Source organism: Bos taurus, chromosome 7 (genome assembly GCF_002263795.3).
Source record: "Bos taurus isolate L1 Dominette 01449 registration number 42190680 breed Hereford chromosome 7, ARS-UCD2.0, whole genome shotgun sequence".
In the NCBI taxonomy this organism is placed as follows: domain Eukaryota; kingdom Metazoa; phylum Chordata; class Mammalia; order Artiodactyla; family Bovidae; genus Bos; species Bos taurus.
This window is the reverse complement of record NC_037334.1, coordinates 74,829,744-74,847,985: the sequence shown is the minus strand read 5'-3', so window position 1 is coordinate 74,847,985 and position 18,242 is coordinate 74,829,744. Positions and strand designations below refer to the sequence as shown.

At 38.9% G+C, this 18,242-nt stretch overlaps 1 long non-coding RNA gene across 1 annotated transcript in view; it reads left to right on the top strand.

Annotated features, from left to right (window-relative positions):
* Positions 1-15,932, top strand: part of LOC132345787 (uncharacterized) — a 203,568-nt gene extending 187,636 nt beyond the window's left edge. Inside the window, exon 3 of the long non-coding RNA XR_009495340.1 lies at positions 9,175-15,932. This is a non-coding gene — a long non-coding RNA (uncharacterized lncRNA). The remainder of the gene's footprint in view (positions 1-9,174) is intronic.
* Positions 15,933-18,242: the final 2,310 nt, after the last annotated feature.

Here is an 18,242-nt window from a genome sequence, read left to right as displayed (position 1 = left end):
AATATTTTTTCTCCAGCATATTCCCTGATGAATTCTTTAGAATTTATACAAAATTCCTATGAAACATTTGTGTTTTGTTCATTAGAATACTCATGAACCCATAGGTCTTTTACTAGAACCATGGAGTGGATCCATCATTAATGCAGTGATTATCAGGGCCATCCTGCAAAGAACTTGGCAAAAATGAGACTTTTTTGTTCTTTTCTTTATTGAACACAACACCTTTTGGGGGACTTAGTATAAACAGAAGTTGTCGCAAACCAATAAAATGTCATCATAAACTGTATAACTATAAATAGAATAATCTTGAATCCATATATGAGCCTTATAGGATGCATATACATGAAAGTGTACATATATTTGTGCACAAATATGTAAATATTTACTAATTACAAATACTTTTCATGATTGAAAAACCCTACTTGTGGTCTGGATTGCTCTTCCTTCCCAACCTTCTTATTATACTCAGCAATAAAAAGGAACATGCTACTTCTATAAAACCTGATGTGGATCATCATGAAAGATACCAGACAGAAAAGAATGCACAGTTTTTTTATGTGTTTAGTATCAAAATTAGTGTAGTTATTTTGAAAGATAGCGATTGGTTTCTTGCCAAAGAATATGACTTGGAATATATTTGAAGATGTAAATTATTATAGCATGAAGAGAAAAAACCTAGTCTCTTCTCATGACTCAGTGTGAACTATCCGTTAGTCACAGTGTATCTTGGGGCAGTGTTTTCCAAATCTGATTGACATGTATTTCCAAACCTGACTCTGTTCCACCTGATTTGCAATCTGAATTATGGATCACTCAAAGTGACTCTGACTAGAGAAGGATATGGCAACCCACTCCAGTATACTTGCCTGGAAAATCCCATGGATGGAGGAGCCTGGTAGGCTATAGTTCATGAGGTTGCAAAGAGTCAGACACAACTTAGTGACTGAGTACACAAGGTGACTCTGATAGAGTTGTCCCAAAGACTCTTATTTTTTTTAGCTCTATTATCTAAGAAATCTCTTGCAAATTGAGTAACAGTGTCACTATGCAAGCAATGCTTAGAGAATTTAGACTGTTTTGATTGGTAATTTGTCCAACATCATTAAATGAAATTTCTTTTGAGCATATGTACACATCTAATCTCCTTCAGAAATATTTTATTCTTTGAAATAGGAACGTGAAATTCCAGGTCACCATAAACTTGATTTTACTAATGAAATAGCCAAAATTTTGATTCACCTCTCATCCTATGCAGTCACCCAGCCATCTGTCTTAGTTTTCTGATTACATGGCTGCAGGCTGGGCATGGAGATAATGCCTTTAAAAGCTGTCATAGCCCTCCAAATTGTCAACAAGAGCGTGAGATTGAACTCTGAGTCACTATAGCCATCCTTGTTTAGCAAAGGACTGCGCACGTTATGCTCACAGTCCTTTTTGTCTTTCAAGTTGGAACATCCAGTTCATCCTAAAGCATTCCCTCTTTAATTTCTGATCAGAAAATTATAGAAGTTAGGTGATAGGCTGGGATAAGAATATCAGATCTTCCCTCTGGGGGCAGTTGAATTGTTTTCTGGGGCTAACTAGAAATTAGCCTACTGTTAAATTAATTAAACAAGGGCCTCCTTACACTAAGAAGGCTCTAATGTTGTGGCCTACATGAGCAAACTAAGCCTATAAATGCTTTTAAGTTTCCAAAATCAATATGCTAAGGACAACCAATCACAGCCAACTAAGCCTTAGGCTATAGCCATGTAATACTTTGCTTTCTGCATGTTCTCTCTGTAAGTCTTTCTCCAGGATCTTCTTGGCAGAGTACTCTTAACCGCTTAAGATTTGGCATTGCCCGATTCTGATTATTTTTGCTCAAATATACTTAAAATTTTTAGTATCACTTAATTTATCTTTTAACATCAGATCAGATCAGTCGCTCAGTCGTGTCCGACTCCTTGCGACCCCATGAATCGCAGCACGCCAGGCCTCCCTGTCCATCACCAACTCCCGGAGTTCACTCAGACTCACGTCCATCGAGTCAGTGATGCCATCTAGCCATCTCATCCTCTGTCGTCCCCTTCTCCTCCTGCCCCCAATCCCTCCCAGCATCAGAGTCTTTTCCAATGAGTCAACTCTTCACATGAGGTGGCCAAAGTACTGGAGTTTCAGCTTTAGCATCAGTCCTTCCAAAGAAATCCCAGGGCTGATCTCCTTCAGAATGGACTGGTTGGATCTCCTTGCAGTCCAAGGGACTCTCAAGAGTCTTCTCCAACACCACACTTCAAAAGCATCAATTCTTCAGTGCTCAGCCTTCTTCACAGTCCAACTCTCACATCCATACATGACCACTGGAAAAACCATAGCCTTGACTAGACGAACCTCTGTTTGCAAAGTAATGTCTCTGCTTTTGAATATGCTATCTAGGTTGGTCATAACTTTCCTTCCAAGGAGTAAGCGTCTTTTAATTTCATGGCTGCAGTCACCATCTGTAATGATTTTGGAGCCCAGAAAAATAAAGTCTGACACTGTTTCCACTGTTTCCCCATCTATTTCCCATGAAGTAGTGGGACCGGATGCCATGATCTTTGTTTTCTGAATGTTGAGCTTTAAGCCAACTTTTTCACTCTCCACTTTCACTTTCATCAAGAGGCTTTTGAGTTCCTCTTCACTTTCTGCCATTAGGGTGGTGTCATCTGCATATCTGAGGTTATTGAGATTTCTCCCTGCAATCTTGATTCCAGCTTGTGTTTCTTCCAGTCCAGCGTTTCTCATGATGTACTCTGCATATAAGTTAAATAAACAGGGTGACAATATACAGCCTTGATGAACTCCTTTTCCTATTTGGAACCAATCTGTTGTTCCATGTCCAGTTCTAACTGTTGCTTCCTGACCTACATACAAATTTCTCAAGAGGCAGATCAGGTGGTCTGGTATTCCCATCTCTTGAAGAATTTTTCGAATGGTATGTAGTAAAAAAAAAAGTCACAAATTTTCTCTCTTGGCTTTTTCCTCTTTAAAATCTGAATCATAATTCTTATTCTTTTGATGTCATGTTATTATGTATTAATTATAAGCATATGAGTAAAAGCACACTAAAGAGATAGACACAACCATCTGTCTTTAACCTGCCTGGTCTGGTTTGGCCTATCTGGCCTGGAGTTTTATGGAAAATTCTCTTTTGCTCTTCAACTTTGCAGCCCAGCCTCCCTCCAGTTCACTGTGGATTGCGTTTTGTTATTCTTCTTGAACAATGCATACTTTGTTTTAAAACTTCCTAGTTTCTGACAAGGCAGTGTTTACAGTCCTTTATTTAATATTTAAAACCCTTACAACTGAATCCAATATGAACCTCCTTTAGTCAATCTGAATTTATGAGCTGCTCCTCTGTGCAAAGTAATTTTTTACTCTGTAAGTTCTATTTCATCTGCCTGGAATGCATTTCTTACTTACCATTTAAACTTGCCTGAAATATTTTTTCCCCCATCATTACCATTATAGACTTTCTATTTCTTTTTTTTTAAAGCCCAGCTGAAATGTTAGCATCATCTGGGTTTTACTAACGCCTCTAACCCAGTAGTAATACCTTTTTCCTTTGTGCTCCTATAACATCCAGTTATTTCAAAACCCATCTTTGACACTTATGCTTCCTGTCAATGTAGATATTTACATATTAAGGTATCCATTTATTTCAGATTTTAATGTGTCTTAAATTGGAATTTATTTTAAAAACCATGTATATTTATTGACTTTCTTTTTTTCCTAGAAAATTATTATTTTAATTCCAATTGATGGTGTCTTATGTTCAGTGAAATAGAGACTATACCTTGTGTCCCTTAGTTATCTGTGGGTTTCTTGGGTGATGAGAACCGTGTCTTATGCAGTTTTTTTTCCCACAGCTCCTTGCACATAAAAGGTAATCAATAAATGCTTTTTAAAACAATAAAATACATACAATGATATAAAAACGAAAGATACAATATACTATTTCTTGGGCTGTGTGTGAAGTGCGATCCTGTACTTTGAAGGTTCACTGGGAGTTCAAATCATAAATCCTTCTCCAATATTTATATCATTTATGCCTATTGTACACCTGTCATGATATACTGGGAGAGATATAACATCCTTTGACTCTCATGATGTTTTAAGCATGATCTGTTTATTTTTTCTTTGAGATCCAGCTACTACATTTTTATGCCTGGCCGCTTAACTCGGCAATAATACCTTTAGGTTTGCTTTATTTTGTTTCAGTCATCTTGCTCACACAGCAGGGAGGCCTATTAGTAGCTTTCTTGGAATCTATTTACAACAAATCCTTTCTGTTTACTATGTATTGCTCTTTGCTGAAAGTCTTCCAAATAGTTTTGCTGCTGCTTCTTGGCCCTAAGTTGGAAGAAACATCAATTCAAATTGCTTCAAATAGATTTCCAATTATTTTTGTTCTTAGAGCATTGAGACATTTACCTGGAAATTTTCATATCCTTTTGCTTTGTACTTTAAAACTTTTTCTCCACTTTTTAAAAAAGGCCCTTAAATGTATCAGAAATTATCTTCACTTGATATTTGAACTGAAGCATCTCTTTATCATTCTTCTTTCCTTCCTTGGATTGTTACTCTGATTTTTTAAGGATAAAGAAAAAATTTAAAAAAGCTCAACCTGTGCAATGATTTTCTTTTTTAATTATGTTCTTCTAATCCCTATCTGAATAACAAAAATAATTATAGCAGCTAACGTTTTATGTTTAGCTTTGCTATGCACTATAGGAAGCATTTTATGTCAATTATCTTAATTTTTACAGTAAACTTATGAGGAAGAATTGTTATTATTCCTGTCATATGTATGGGCTTCCCTGGTGTCTCAGGCAATAAAGTATCTGCCTGTAATACAGGAGACCCAGGTTCAATCCCTGGGTTGGGAAGATCCCCTGGAGAAGGGAATGGAAACCCACTCCATATTGTTTCCTGGAGAATCCTGATGGACTACAAACCATGGGGTCACAAAGAGTCAGACATGACTTATGACTAAGCACACATGGGGAAAAATTATTATTCCTGTCAAATGTATGATGATATCACCTCTTTTCTGAAAATCCTCTAATAACTTCTTATTCTTTCTAGGGTCTTTACTATGAATTAAGAAGTCTATTTCCAGGTTTGATTCCATTACTTCCTGACCTCTTCTTCTAACACTTTGCCCTTTACCTCTCTGCTTTTGCCTTCCTTATCTCTTTTTTTGCCTCATGGTCTTGCCTCAGGGACTTTGCACTTGCCACTCATGAAATGCCATTTCTTTCCATGAATATCCACACTTGTTCCCTCACTTTCTTCAGGTTATCATCAGGGTAATCTTGGTGACACCTTACCGGGACATATCTAAAATATCTATTAAATACCTACATACCCGATCCAATCATTCATATTCTATTCTCTAGTCTGTTTTATTTTTCTTTCTAACATTTTCATGTTCTGATATACATTTGTCTTCAGTTCTCCTTTTTGCCTCTCTCATTTCAAAATGTGAGGGCAGAGATTGTAACTCTTGTTAACTTCCCAAGCCCTAGAGCAGTGTCTGACATATAACAGGAAGGAAGTAAATGTGTGTTGAATGTATAAGTGTATGAATTAGAGACATTAAATAATTTAAGTTCTTTTAACTAGTAATGGGTAGAACTAAGGTTCCACAGATGGTTTTATTTTTTTACATTCAGTTTTTGAATATATTTCAGGAATTTGTTGTATAAAAAATGGAAGGTTATCTGTAGCTTCTCGTAATTTATCTACATTATCTTGTTTGACAAAGTAGACCAGACTCTTTGCACAGAGTTGACTTGGCAGATTTCTAAATGTCTTTCAGAAGCATTTTTAGATACATCATGCATACAAGTTGTCTTTCCTGAATTTATTTTTTAATTGAAATGTGTCCATAATCTTCTCATCTCTGAACTGCCAAATTATACCACAGTCTGCTGATCAAGATTGATTCTGAGCGTGTGGGACACATTTTAAACAAGAAAGAATCCTGTTTGTCATTTGTAATGTGATGGCTGATGCACTGGAAACAGATTGCATGGACATTAAACTTCTGTCCACACATCTATATTCAACAACTCAAACAATAAATATTTGCCTTGATGATTGCTTTTGCTGGAGAGGTGCAAACTGCCATGGCTTCAGATTTTTTGTATTCTTGTTCTTTTCTAAAAAAGACTTTGACTTGAGTATAAACACTGGCAAGGAAGATGTATCATTTTAATACACATTTTGGGAGACTAGTTTCGTGACATGCTTGTGAAGCAGAAGCTAAAGTCTAATAAGTCTGCTAATAGGAGCAGAAAGTCATTTCTTAGAATGACTCTACAGCCACCTTGTTAATGTTGAGGATAATATGAGCTGACATTGGATTGCTGGTTTCTTCTTATGAGAGGTCTCAATGCATGAAATTGTTGCCTATGTAATTTAGGTTTCCATGATTTCCAGCAACCTAGTGATGCACAGAAAGCTGAAATAAAATTCCCACTTTTCCCAGATAAAATATTCAAATTTTCACTCTTTAAACATCTGTCTTTTAGAGACAGAGGGATATTGTGGTTGATGAAAAGATGATAGCTTATTGCCTCTTTGGTAGTTTGGTTTTCTAATAAATTATTTTTCTTGTCCTGATAGTGCTCTGGGGACCCATCAATATTATTGTATATAGTTTCAGGATAGGAAGCGGGTGAGAAAGAAACTTAGGCTAGTATTCCAGATGATACTGTAACTATACTATACTATACAATACTATACCATACCATATCATACCATACCATACCATACCATATACCATACCACACCATACTTGGAATAGGAAATGGCAACCCATTCCAGTATTCTTGCCTGGAGAATCCCACGGACAGAGAAGCCTGGGGGGTTATAATCCATGGGGTTGCAAAGAGTCAGACATGACTGAGTCACTGAGCAGGTATGTACCATACTATACTATACTGTTACTGTTCTGATACTACACTGTACTTTAAACCTATACTTCCAGACAAATATTAGAATGACTTATATTTGAATCACAGTCTGTAATTCAACACGTTATAAAATCCCCCTTCCTCTCTCATTTTTTATATACCATAGTATCCCTGAATGTTTCATTCTCTCCCTTTACTTCCTGTCTTCAGATCAGATCAGATCAGATCAGTCGCTCAGTCGTGTCCAACTCTTTGCGACCCCATGAATCGCAGCACACCAGGCCTCCCTGTCCATCACCAACTCCCGGAGTTCACTCAGACTCACGTCCATCGAGTCAGTGATGCCATCCAGCCATCTCATCCTCTGTCGTCCCCTTCTCCTCTTGCCTCCAATCCCTCCCAGCATCAGAGTGTTTTCCAATGAGTCAACTCTTCACATGAGGTGGCCAAAGTACTGGAGTTTCAGCTTTAGCATCAGTCCTTCCAAAGAAATCCCAGGGCTGATCTCCTTCAGAATGGACTGGTTGGATCTCTTTGCAGTCCAAGGGACTCTCAAGAGTCTTCTCCAACACCACAGTTCAAAAGCATCAATTCTTCGGCGCTCAGCCTTCTTCACAGTCCAACTGTCACATCCATACATGACCACTGGAAAAACCATAGCCTTGACTAGATGAACTTTTGTTGGCAAAGTAATGTCTCTGCTTTTCAATATGCTATCTAGGTTGGTCATAACTTTCCTTCCAAGGAGTAAGCGTCTTTTAATTTCATGGCTGCAGTTACCATCTGCAGTGATTTTGGAGCCCAGAAAAATAAAGTCTGACACTGTTTCCCCATCTATTCCCATGAAGTGATGGGACTGGATGCCATGATCTTCGTTTTCTGAATGTTGAGCTTTAAGTCAACTTTTTCACTTCCTGTCTTACCAAGCCCCAAACCATGTGTCCATTGCTTTTAGAGGTATCCTCTTTCCTCCAGTCAGATACCACTATACCTGTTCTCCAAATTCACAACGATAAAATCGTGGGGAGTAGATTTATCAAGAGACCTGAGAAGAAGAAAGGGAAGGAGAATGAGCAAAGTCTTTATAACTAGAGGTGATGTAAAAGGTTAGGATTGGTTGAATGTTATATTTCTTTTGCCTCCTTCAGAATATTTTGACCTAGGAACAGGCCTGTTAATATGAGGGGCTCCATAATGCTCAGGTACAAGTAGCATGCCTGTGACCTATAGTGTGTTCATGAGTTATTCAGAGATATGAGAACAGACATTTGGGAAGCTATAATTTTGGCTCTCATACATAAGAACTAAGATATTACAACAGTAATTAATTCTTTAGTCATTCTGAAGATAACATTTTAAGTTTGCCTTTGGTTTGTACTTTATAATGAGAACATCATTGGGATGATGGGAGTTTCCCTTTCTTTCTTTTGGAGAATGTCTGTCCCCTTTCTATTCTTATTTCCAAGTTTCTAAAATACAATAAATGTGGAGTTTTTGAGCAAGCAGGCTTCCTTGCTAACTGGAGGGGATAATATGGGATGACTTTTTCTTCTTCTTCTTTTTTTAATCAATGAAAATACTTTAGAACACAAAAGTTCTACCTTATAGAGTCTGAGTACCTGTAACATATATGGGTGACCTATTTTTACAGATGCATCTTAGTCTAAGTATTGATGGGTTTTTTCAACTATTTTTTTGACTTACTTTTTTTAAATTGAAGAATAATTGCTTTATAATATTGTGTTGGTTTCTGCCATAGATCAACATGAATGACTTTTTAGTTTTCTAACTAGTCTTGAGCTAGTTATAGAGGGTTGACTTCCTCTGTCTTAGCCTTTAAGACCTGCCTGGTCCATCTCTCACTATATATTTACAGATGCACACTGAGCTCCTACTATGTTCCAACCACTTGTGTTACATGCATGTTATATCCATGTGTCCCGGCCACAATTTTTGCTTTTAGTTTCAGAACTACTATTCAGCCGAATGAACCCTTAACTCATGTCTACCCTGCTACAATATGCTTGTCCAGGTCTTTTATCTTCAGAATTCTCCTGAGAGTAGGGAACATGGTAATCAAAGGGCTAATTCTCTTCCTTTCATTCCCCCATCCTATAATATCTTTATTTGTGAAAAAAGTTTCTGTCCTGTTCTTTGCTCTCATGGTGAGTGTTAAGTTTTGCATCCATGTTTGTTTTTCTTTTGTAAGTGGGTTTTACTTTTTGGATTGCAGATATAAGACTCCAGTAATCCAAGACTATGCCCCAGCCACAAATGACGAAGAAGCTGAAGTTGAATGGTTCTATGAACACCTACAAGACCTTCTAGAAATAACACCAACAATAGTTGTCGTTTTCATCATAAGGGACTGGAATGCAAAAGTAGAAAGTCAAGAGATACCTGGCATAACAGGCGAGTTTGGCCTTGGTGTACAAAATGAGGCAGGCAGAGGCTATCAGAGTTTTGCCAAGAGAACCCATAGCAACACCCTCTTCCAACAACACAAGAGAAGACTTTACACATGGACATCACCAGTTGATCAATACTGGAATCAAATTGATTATATTCTTTGCAACTGAAGCTGGAGATGATTTATATAGTCAGCAAAAACAAGACTGGGAGATGACTGTGGCTTAGACCATGAACTCCTTATTGCTAAATTCAGACTTAAATTGAAGAAAGTAGGGAAACCCACCAGACTAGTCAGATCATATCAGATCAGATCAGTTGCTCAGTCGTGTCTGACTCTTTGCGACCCCATGGATTGCAGCCCACCAGGCCTCCTTGTCCATCACCAACTCCCGGAGTTCACTCAGACTCACGTCCATCGAGTCAGTGATGCCATCCAGCCATCTCATCCTCTGTCGGCCCCTTCTCCTCCTGCCCCCAATCCCTCCCAGCATCAGAGTCTTTTCCAATGAGTCAACTCTTCACATGAGGTGGCCAAAGTACTGGAGTTTCAGCTTTAGCATCATTCCTTCCAAAGAAATCCCAGGGCTGATCTCCTTCAGAATGGACTGGTTGGATCTCCTTGCAGTCCCAGGGACTCTCAAGAGTCTTCTCCAACACCACAGTTCAAAAGCATCAATTCTTCAGCGCTCAGCCTTCTTCACAGTCCAACTCTCACATCCATACATGACCACTGGAAAAACCATAGCCTTGACTAGACGAACCTCTGTTTGCAAAGTAATGTCTCTGCTTTTGAATATGCTATCTAGGTTGGTCATAACTTTCCTTCCAAGGAGTAAGCATCTTTTAATTTCATGGCTGCAGTCACCATCTGTAGTGATTTTGGAGCCCAGAAAAATAAAGTCTGACACTGTTTCCACTGTTTCCCCATCTATTTCCCATGAAGTGGTGGGACCGGATGCCACGATCTTCGTTTTCTGAATGTTGAGTTTTAAGCCAACTTTTTCGCTCTCCACTTTCACTTTCATCAAGAAGCTTTTGAGTTCCTCTTCACTTTTTGCCATAAGGGAGGTGTCATCTGCATATCTGAGGTTATTGATATTTCTCCCTGCAATCTTGATTCCAGCTTGTGTTTCTTCCAGTCCAGCGTTTCTCATGATGTACTCTGCATATAAGTTAAATAAACAGGGTGACAATATACAGCCTTGACGAACCCCTTTTCCTATTTGTAACCAGTCTGTTGTTCCATGTCCAATTCTAACTGTTGCTTCCTGACCGGCATACAAATTTCTCAAGAGGCAGATCAGGTGGTCTGGTATTCCCATCTCTTGAAGAATTTTCCACAGTTTATTGTGATCCACACAGTCAAAGGCTTTGGCATAGTCAATAAAGCAGAAATAGATGTTTTTCTGGAACTCTCTTGCTTTTTCTATGATCCAGCAGATGTTGGCAATTTGATCTCTGGTTCTTCTGCCTTTTCTAAAACCAGCTTGAATGACCTAAATCAAATCCCTTATGGTTATACAGTGGAAGTGAAAAATAGATTCAAGAGATCAGATATAATAGACAGAGTGCCTGATGAACTATGGATGGAGGTTTGTGACATTATACAGGAGGTAGTTATCAAGACCATCCCCAAGAAAAAGAAATGCAAAAAGGCAAAATAGTTGTCTGAGGAGGCCTTACAAATAGCTGAGGAAAGAAGAAATGTGAAAAGCAAAGGAGAAAAGGAAAGATATACCCATTTGAATGCAGAGTTCCAAAGAGTAACAAGGAGAGATAAGACAACCTTCCTCAGTGATCAATGCAAAGAAATAGAGTAAAACAATAGAATGGGAAAGACTAGAGATCTCTTCAAGAAAATTAGAGATACCAAGGGAACATTTCATGCAAAAATGGGCTCAATAAAGGACAGAAATAGTATGGACCTAACAGAAGCAGAAGATATTAAGAAGAGGTGGCAAGAATACATAGAAGAACTGTACAAAAAAGAGCTTCATGACCCAGATAATCATGATGGTATGATCACTCACCTAGAGCCAGACATCCTGGAATGCAAAGTCAAGTGGACCTTAGGAACACCATTATAAACAAAGCTAGTGGAGGTGATGGAATTCCAGTTGAGCTATTTCAAATCCTGAAAGATGATGCTGTGAAAGTGCTGCACTTAATATGCCAGCAAATTTGAAAAACTCAACAGGGGCTACAAGACTGGAAAAGGTCAGTTTTCATTCCAATCCCAAAGAAAGGCAATGCCAAAGAATGCTCAAACTATGACACAATTGCACTCATCTCACGTGCTAGTAAAGTAATGCTCAAGATTCTTCAAGCCAAGCTTCAACAGTATGTCAAACGTGAACCTCCAGATGTTCAAGCTGGATTTAGAAAAGGCAGAGGAACCAGAGATCAAATTGCCAACATCTGTTGGATCAAAGAAAAAGCAAGAGAGTTCCAGAAAAACATCTACTTCTGCTTTATTGACTATGCCAAAGCCTTTGTGTGGATCACAACAAACTGTGGAAAATTCTTGAAGAGATGGGAATACCAGCCTACCTTACCTGCCTCCTGAGAAATCTGTACACAGGTCAGAAAGCAACAGTTAGAACTGGACATGGAACAATGGACTGGTTCCAAATAGGGAAAGGAGTACATCAAGGCTATACATTGTCACCCCACTTATTTAACTTATATGCAGAGTACATCATGCAAAATGCTGGGCTGGATGAAGCACAAGCTGGAATCAAGATTGCAGGGAGAAATATCAATAACCTCAGATATGCAGATGACACCACCTTTATGGTAGAAAATGAAGATGTACAGAAGAGCTTCTTGATGAAAGTGAAAGAGGAGGGTGAAAAAGCTGGCTTATATTTAGCATTCAGAAAATGAAGACCATGGCATCCAGTCCCACCACTGCATGGCAAATAGATGGGAAAACAATAGAAGCAGTGACAGACTATTTTCTTGGGCTCCAAAATCACTGCAGATAGTGACTGCAGCCATGAAATTAAAAGACACTTGCTCCTTGGAAGAAAAGCTATGCCAAACCTATACAGCATATTAAAAAGCAGAGACATCACCTTGCTGATAAAGGTCCATCTAGTCAAAGCTATGGTTTTTCCATCATGTGTGGATGTGAGAGTTGAGTTATAGAGAAACCTAAGCACCAAAATGTTCATGCTTTTGAACTGTGGTGTTGGAGAAGAGTCTTTTAGAGTCCCTTGGACTGCAAGGAGATCAAAGCAGTCAATCCTAAAGGAAATCAGTCCTGAATATTCATTGGAAGGCCTAATGCTGAAGCTGAAACTCCAATACTTTGGCCACCACTTGTGAAGAATTGACTCATTGAAAAGACCCTGATGCTGGGAAGGATTGAAGGCAGGAGGAGAAGGGGACGACAGAAGATGAAATGGTTGGATGATATCACTGACTTGATGGACCTGAGTTTGAGCAAGCTCCGGGAGTTGGTGATGGACAGGGAAGCCTGGTATGCTGCAGTCCATGGGGTCACAAAGAGTCGGACGTGACTGAGTGACTGAACTGAACAATTTGTTCCTAATTTGGGGCAAAGAACCTGAGTGTGTATTTAAGTGGGTGGTAAGAAAGCTGAGCACCGAAGAATTGATGCTTTTGAACTGTGGTGTTGGAGAAACTCTTGAGAGTCCCTTGGACTGCAAGGAAGTCCAACCAGTCCATCCTAAAGGAGATCAGCCCTGTGTGTTCATTGGAAGGAATGATGCTAAAGCTGAAACTCCAATACTTTGGCCACATCATGCGAAGAGTTGACTCATTGGAAAAGACCCTGATGCTGGGAGGGACTGGGGGCAGGAGGAGAAGGGGACGACAGAGGATGAGATGGCTGGATGGCATCACCAACTCGATGGACATGAGTTTGAGTGAACTCCAGGAGTTGGTGATGGACAGGGAGGCCTGGCGTGCTGCGATTCATGGGATCACAAAGAGTTGGACACGACTGAGCAACTAAACTGAACTGAAATGAAAGGACAAAACCATAAGATTTATTTGCACAATGAGATCAATCTGTTTCTGGTAGTCAGTCTTAGTTTGGGTCCCTCTAGCCCTCTAGGGCCAGATTTTGAGATAAGAGAAGGACTTGAGTGCAAGTAGTTTGTTTGGTAGGTGCGGGAAACATGAGTAGGAAAGGTGGGAAAACACTCAAGGAAGGTGAGGTGGCTATATATGAAGCCAGTGATATATCAAGACAGCCACTGCTATTGGTCACTGATCTTAACACCTCTGGGAAATTCTGAAAAAACAGTGTGAAATATACCTTGCCTTCTGGGGGAGCAAGCTGGGTATTTACAGTGCAACTCCATTCAGCCGTTGATTTAGACTGTTCCCTGGGGTAGAAGTGTTAGTCATGGCAGACTTCCAAGTCTTCAAAGGTTCCTGGGCAAAGAACTGCAGATTCTGCCAGTTGGTATTTGCACAGGAGCACACTGAAGTAACAGGACCCGAGGGATATGGGCAGGCAACCAGCGGCACCTGCTCTAGACTGATAGTCCAGAATTTTTATTTTCATGATTTCCACTTATTTGGCACATGTAAAACCCTTAGCACATATTTCTCAAGCCCATTTTAAGTAATCAGAGTTTACTTTCTTTTTATTCTTTTTGGAAAATAAAATTTCTGAATTACAAAATAACTTGACATGATTAATCTTTATATGCAAATACTTAATTTATCAGTGACAGGATTCATTGAAAACTAGTCTTATCAAGTAATACTTCAGTTCAGTTCAGTTCAGTCGCTCAGTCGTGTCCGACTCTTTGTGACCCCATGAATTGCAGCATGCCAGGCCTCCCTGTCCATCACCAACTCCCGGAGTTCACCCAAACCCACGTCCATTGAGTCGGTGATGCCATCCAGCCATCTCATCCTGTGTCGTCCCCTTCTCCTCCTGCCCCCAATCCCTCCTAGCATCAGGGTCTTTTCCAATGAGTCAAATCTTCGCATGATGTGGCCAAAGTACTAGAGTTTCAGCTTTAGCATCATTCCTTCCAAAGAACACCCAGGACTGATCTCCTTTAGAAGGACTGGTTGGATCTCCTTGAAACTTCAGGGTGTTGTGTATTTGGCCAAAACTATTTTAGTAAATTCTATTATGGCCCTGCTATTTTGGATCAGAATTTATTTTTAACTGGAGAATAATTGCTTTGTACTATTGTATTGGCTTCTGCCATACAACAACATGAATCAGCCATAGGTATACATATGTCCCCTCCCTCTTAAACCTCCCCTCCCCCACCTCCCACCCCACCCCACCCCTCTAGGTTGTCACAGAGAACCATGTTGCACTCCCTGTGTTATATAGCAGCCTCCTATCAGCTATCTATTTTACATATGGTAATGCGTATGCTACTCTCTCAGTTCGCCCCTCCCTCTCCTTCCCCTGCTGTGTCCACAAGTCTGTTCTTTATATCTGTGTCTCTGTTCCTGCCATGTGAATAGTTTGTCAGTACCATTTTTCTAGATTCCATATATATGAATTAATATATGAAATGTTTCTCTTTTTGACTTACCTCACTCTGTATAACAGGGTCTAGGTTCATCCACCTCAGTAGAACGGACTCAAATGCATTTCTTTTTTGTTGTTGTTCAGTTGCATCCGACTGTTTGTGACCCCGTGGACTACAGCACACCAGGCTTCCCTGTCCTTCACTGTCTCCTGGAGTTTGCTTAGACTTATGTCCATTGAGTCAATGATGCCATCCAACCATCTCATCTTCTGTCACCCCGTACTCCTTTTGCTTCAGTCTTTCCTAGCATCAGGGCCTTTTCCAATGAGTGTGCTCTTCACATTAGGTGACCAAATTATTGAAGCTTCAACTTCAGCATCAGTCTTTCCAATGAATATTGACGATTTGGATTTGGATTTCCTTTAGGATTGACTGGTTTGATCTCCTTGCTGTCCTTTTATGGCTGAGTAATATTCCATTGTATATAATCACAACTTCTTTTCCATCCATCTGTCGATGGACATCTAGGTTGCTTCCATATCCTAACTATTGTAAATAGTGCTGCTATGAACATTGGGATACAAGTGTCTTTTTCAATTATTATTTTCTCAGGGTATATGCCCAGTAGTGGTATTGCTGGGTAATATGGTAGTTTTATTCCTAGTTTTTAAAGGAACCTCAATAGTGTTTTCCATAGTGGCTGTATCAATTTACATTCCCACCAACAGTGTAAGAGGGTTCCCTTTAAAGCTTAGAATAGACACATGTTAACCTGCCTGTAAAGAATTGTAAAATGCTAGAGCACAAACTAGCCATACAGATTATATAATCAGGGCTCTTGCCACCTGTTAGTTATATAGCAGATGAGGAAACATAAGATCAGTGAGAACCACTTGCCTAAAGTTGTGAAACTAGTCTTTTCTTTCTACAATCCAATATAAAACTGGAGAGAACTCTCAATCCAGGATAAAATGCTTTGCTTTTCTGGGACTGAGGATTAAATTATAAACTTCTAGAACTAATACAAAGGTTTCTGCATCTAGAGTTATTGGCTGTATCTTGGAAGTTAAACTAGTTGTTCCTGGGCTTTCTCACCACAATGATAGGGTTTCCTTATCCTGATATCTCATATATATGATTCAGATGGTGTACTTACTATTTTTTTATTTTATTTTTTTATTGGTTTCTTCTTTTTTTCATATAAATTTATTTATTTTAATTGGAGATTAATTACTTTACAATATTGTATTGGTTTTGCCATACATCAACATGAATCCGCCACGGGTGTACATGTGTTCCCCATCCTGAACCCCCCTCCCACCTCCCTCCCTGTACCATCCCTCTGGGTCATCCCAGTGCACCAGCCCCAAGCATCCAGTATCATGCATCGAACCTGGACTGGCGATTCATTTCATATATGATATTATACATGTTTCAATGCCATTCTCCCAAATCATCCCACCCTCTCCCTCTCCCACAGAGTCCAAAAGACTGTTCTATACAACAGTGTCTCTTTTGCTGTCTCGTATACAGGGTTATCGTTACCATCTTTCTAAATTCCATATATATGTGTTAGTATACTGTATTGGTGTTTTTCTTTCTGGCTTACTTCACTCTGTATAATAGGCTCCAGTTTCATCCACCTCATTAGAACCGATTCAAATGTATTCTTTTTAATGGCTGAGTAATACTCCATTGTGTAATATATACCACAGCTTTCTTATCCATTCATCTGCTGATGGACATCTAGGTTGCTTCCATGTCCTGGCTATTATAAACAGTGCTGCGATGAACACTGGGATACACGTGTCTCTTTCAATTCTGGTTTCCTCGGTGCATATGCCCAGCAGTGGGATTGCTGGGTCATAAGACAGTTCTATTTCCAGTTTTTTAAGGAATCTCCACACTGTTCTCCATAGTGGCTGTATTAGTTTGCATTCCCACCAACAGTGTAAGAGGGTTCCCTTTTCTCCACACCCTCTCCAGCATTTATTGCTTGTAGACTTTTGGATCGCAGCCATTCTGACTGGCGTGAAATGGTACCTCACAGTGGTTTGATTTGCATTTCTCTGATAATGAGTGATGTTGAGCATCTTTTCATGTGTTTGTTAGCCATCTGTATGTCTTCTTTGGAGAAATGTCTATTTAAACATAGGTTTGATTTTCACCATCTCCATACTCTTTGCACCCAGTCTGCTGGCCTCATTTTGCATTCAGCACTCTGCTTTGGTGCTTGAGTTCTTATTAACTTTATTTCCAGAAAATTCCTTGGACAAGCTTCTATTATAAACGCTTTCTATTAAAACTGAGAAGAGTAAGGCGTTTAAGCAAGTGGGAATACTTTAAATTCTCTCCATCTTGGTTCCTTTTAGACAGTTAAGATGTACAATAAAGCAACATAGATTGAATGCCCAGACATTTAAATATGGACTCTCTTTTGATTTTACTCATTGTTGCATGCCTCTCAGCATTGAGCCTGTGAAATTTTTCTTGGGAAATCTTTAAGGTCTATCAGAATTATTAAATAAAAACAAATTCCCTTAGATGATAAGAAAAATTTTAACTATTAAGAGAAAAATCTTTTTTTTTAAGATGACTCTAAATTAAAAAGTGTTCTCAAACAAATGGAGTAATCTAAATATTAAAAGATGATCAAAAAGAATCTCAACTATGTGGAAGCTAAGAAACTCACTCCCAGATTATTCTTTAATCCAAGAGAAGACAGTGAATACTGCAAACTCTTTAGAAAGCAATTTAATGAGACACATCATACACAAACCTACAGGTTGTAATCAGAGTCCTAATGCTTACCTCAGAAGAGAAAGCAAAAAATTAAAGAAGCCAGAAAAAAGAAAAAGCAAGAAGAGGAAAAATAGAAAAGATATTATTTATGAAAAAAGAGAGCAAAAAATTTTTAACTGCTGGAGAAGATAAATGCTCATCTGGTTCTTTGAAAATGGCAGTAACATTGTTATCCCTTAAAGTCTATTAAGAAAAATAATAGAGTATAAAAATATTGAAAATGACCAAAGAGAAGCACATATTTATTTATTTAATCATTAATTTATGGAGTGGGAACTATGTGCAGGGCATTGTACTGATAAGCACCGTATTTCATCTAATCATCAAGAATAGCCTTCTGAGATGGGTACTACTTTTATCTTCATGTAACCTGTGAAGAACCCGAGGCTTAGTGAGATTAGTGAGAATAAGTAATGTGTGCAAGATGACACAGCTAGAAGTCAAACCCAGGTTATCATATTCAGCATCTTCATTCCTAACCATTGATTGGAGATGGTGGTTCTTATTTATTTATTTTGAATACCGTTCTAATGGGAGGGCTTCCCTGGTAGCTCAGGTGGTAAAGAATCTGCCTTCAGTGAAGGAGACCTGGGTTCAATCCCTAGGTTGG